Source organism: Myotis brandtii, unplaced genomic scaffold (genome assembly GCF_000412655.1).
Source record: "Myotis brandtii unplaced genomic scaffold, ASM41265v1 scaffold1318, whole genome shotgun sequence".
NCBI lineage: Eukaryota > Metazoa > Chordata > Mammalia > Chiroptera > Vespertilionidae > Myotis > Myotis brandtii.
Genome location: NW_005354664.1, coordinates 236,528 through 239,826, shown reverse-complemented (window position 1 = coordinate 239,826; position 3,299 = coordinate 236,528). Strand labels below are relative to the sequence as shown.

The window sequence follows — 3,299 nt, the reverse complement described above, 5'->3', positions numbered from 1 at the left end:
AAGGGGCATCTCTGGGAAGCTATACTTTAGACTCAGATTAAACCACCACCAGCTATTCATATATTTAATAATATATTTTGAGTAGAATTTTGCCTGTGGTTTTCTGCATATTTATTTTATTTAGGAAGCCTCCTCTGAGCCTCGGTGTGCTGTTATTTTTCCTTCTAGTTGAAGAGTCTCTCCTCAGCCAGCCTTCCTGTGGTTCTGGGTGATGTCCGTTCCGTCTTTTAGTTGTATTTTTGAAGTGGTTGTTTGCGGCAGCAGTCTCCGGTGTTTACCTATGCCGCCATCTTGGTCTCTCCCCCTCGAAGCTATACTTTAGACTCAGATTAAACCACCACCAGCTATTCATATATTTAATAATATATTTTGAGTAGAATTTTGCCTGTGGTTTTCTGCATATTTATTTGTATATTTAGGAAGTCTATCATTTTAAAAGAATTACAAAAATTCTACTAAGAGATTGTTCCAAGATTATAGTAAGAGGTCTATAAATTGCTCAAGGAAGCACTTTATTCGTATCATTCTTATGGTGCCCAGGGCCCTACATTATAATAACCTGTCAATATGTCACTCTCCTTCACTGTACTGTGAATGCCTTGAGGGCAGGATCTAAGTCTTGACCTTAAGCCCCTGTACTACCTAGTGATAGTCACTCAAGCAGATGTATGAATGGCAGGAAAGCAGGTAGACAGGAAAGATTAATTATAGAGCATGAGGAGACTAGATTAGATATGTGCAAAAATTCAATTCTTTTAAATTTTCTGTTATAATTTATTCACTCTTGCAAGTCCTCACTTGGCTGTAGCACTTCATCATCTCTCTGCTATTCTTCCTCCATGATTTCATAATGTCAACAGCATCTTCAATTTTTGTTTATTAGACACCTCTATGGAGGGTTAGCTGGATTATAATCTTGCTTTCTGTTCATTTGTGGTTAGAGCTCTGCTAAATTAAGGGTTGCCTGATTACAAAGTAGCAACCCACTCTATCACTAGCTCACTTTATCCTCTATCCCCTGCTTTCTTTTTCTCCATAGTGCTTAACATGAACATCTTCTGGTGCACTCAGTGATTTTTCTTATTTGTTTATTATTGGTCCCTCCTCTGGAATATATACTCCATGAAAGTAAAGATTTTATTTTGTTAACTGTTCTATCCTCACCATCTAGAATAGTACTGTCATATAATAGGAAGAGAGAACATTTAAATGAATAGGTCAAAAGGCTTATCTCCTATATTGAGAATCATTCACAAATTTTGATGTAGCTTTGCTTGGAAGCCTTCTCTTACCCTAGTACATATGCTTTCCCCCAAACTCTCTTCTATGATCTCAAGCCTCTTTAATGTCTTGCCTTCGTTCATTTCCAACCCCAGCAGGTCCAGGGGTTCCCAAAGGTGTGGACGGAGTCGGCGAAGAAGGAATGACACTGGGAGTAACCTTAACTCCTCTGGTAGCAAACATATGTGTTAAAAGATCAATATTTTTTGGGTAAAAGGGCACAAGAGTAAAAACCTGATAGTTCACTTATATTGCATAACAAGCTAACCAAAGTGGACATGGAGGATAAATCATAAAACAAATCATTTTACTTAGTTTCTATGACTCTTCTTTCGATCAGATTTCTGTCTTTTCAAATAGGACTGAGGTATAGTACACTGGCAAAAATAAAAAAAGGCAAACAAGAATAGTGCCAAAGTAACAGATACCCAAAACCAAATACCATGTCAGAAAACATCATATAGAACCATTTTATCAGATTAGAGCAGCAAGAGGAAGTGACTTCTAAATCATAATCATTTAGTGGTATTTATCAACTTCGTCACGGTAACTTTGCAACATCATTCTTCGTTTGTGAAGTAGTAAAATTCATGTCAAAAAGGAAGGGGGAATGGAGGAAGTCAATTAGTTCATTCCAATAAATTACCTCTCCAGTTCTTATAAACATGCCCATCAGCACAAAATTGAGAAATAATACCTAAGACTAGAAGAGACTTGGTTTAACTTATGAAGCAAATCAAAATGGAAAATACAGAAAAGTACAACCAATGGGGTTGAAAAGGCCCCTCACTGAAAATCTGTATTAAAAAAAATAAAATTAATAAAAATAAAAATAGAAACAAAACTCTACTAGTACAAACTAGCCTGAGTGGTTTGGTGGACAGTGTAGTTGGGCCAGCTGTCACTGTATTCTCATAACTGGATTTTCTTCATTCCGATTAAACTGCTACGTAAACGTCAGCTCTTTACAGACAGGTAATCCATTTTCATTAGGACCCCAAGAGTTACTGTATAGCCTATCAATAAAAAATATTTTTACTTTGATAACTGACTGAAGAAGTGGGGACTCCATGTAATCCAACCGCAAGGTTGGTTGCTGTCCAGTCCTGTGCAAATATAAAAAAATTTTGCTATAAGGCTTTGACCCTACAGTTTTCACAGCAACTTAACTACCATCCAGCATGTACCATATTTGCAAGCCTTCAAGTTCAACAATTCAAATTGTCGCTGCATATTACGTCCCAATGCAGCATCCTTGAGGAGCAGAGTAGGCCAGTTAATCATCCTGAGACATACAGACGTCTCCCAACTCGTCCCATCGTGACGGGTGGTTTTGATCTTCTCCCTCGTCAGCCAGCTCTTCTTCGGCTTCTCCCCCTTCGTTCTCCTCGTACTCTTCATCCCGAGGGAAATCTGTCTCCTGTCCCTGATCTACACCTTCTTGCCTTCCTGGCCGTGGTTTATCTGCACATTCTACACAAATACCATGGCGTCGAGATCCATGTCTGGTTCCAACACTGGCAGCTAATATGAAGGTCTTCTCACACACCATACATTTGTATTTTTTATCCTTTTTATGCACCAGGGAATGTCTTTTTACATGCTCTCTGCGAGTAAACAGTTTTCCACAAATCTCACAGCTAAAGGATCTGACTCCCGTATGAATGAGCAAATGCCTTTTTAGTGTTCGTCTGTATTTGGCTACATGGGTACAATGAGGGCATTTTAACTCGTTCATGTTTAGAGATGATTCACCATTTTCCCAAGTTTCTTGTTTTGGCCAAGATTCAGGCAACAATCCATACTTGAAATCACTTGATGGGCCAGGCATCAGGCCATACTTGAAATCATGTGAAGTACCAGCATCGCCTGCATCCTGCCCCAAGCTGGCTTCTGACAGCACGTTTGCATTCACATTCCTGTCACAGTGTGGCCCCGGGAGCAGAGCACCATCCAGATCCGGTTCTTCCTTCATGAATGACATATCTTCTTCTGGATAGGCAACAGGTGGCTGCATC

The 3,299-nt window shown here is 39.3% G+C and overlaps 1 pseudogene; it reads right to left on the bottom strand.

The window, feature by feature from the left end:
• Window positions 1–2,286: 2,286 nt before the first annotated feature.
• The window catches only part of LOC102244986, a 2,038-nt pseudogene continuing 1,025 nt past the window's right edge, over window positions 2,287–3,299 (bottom strand).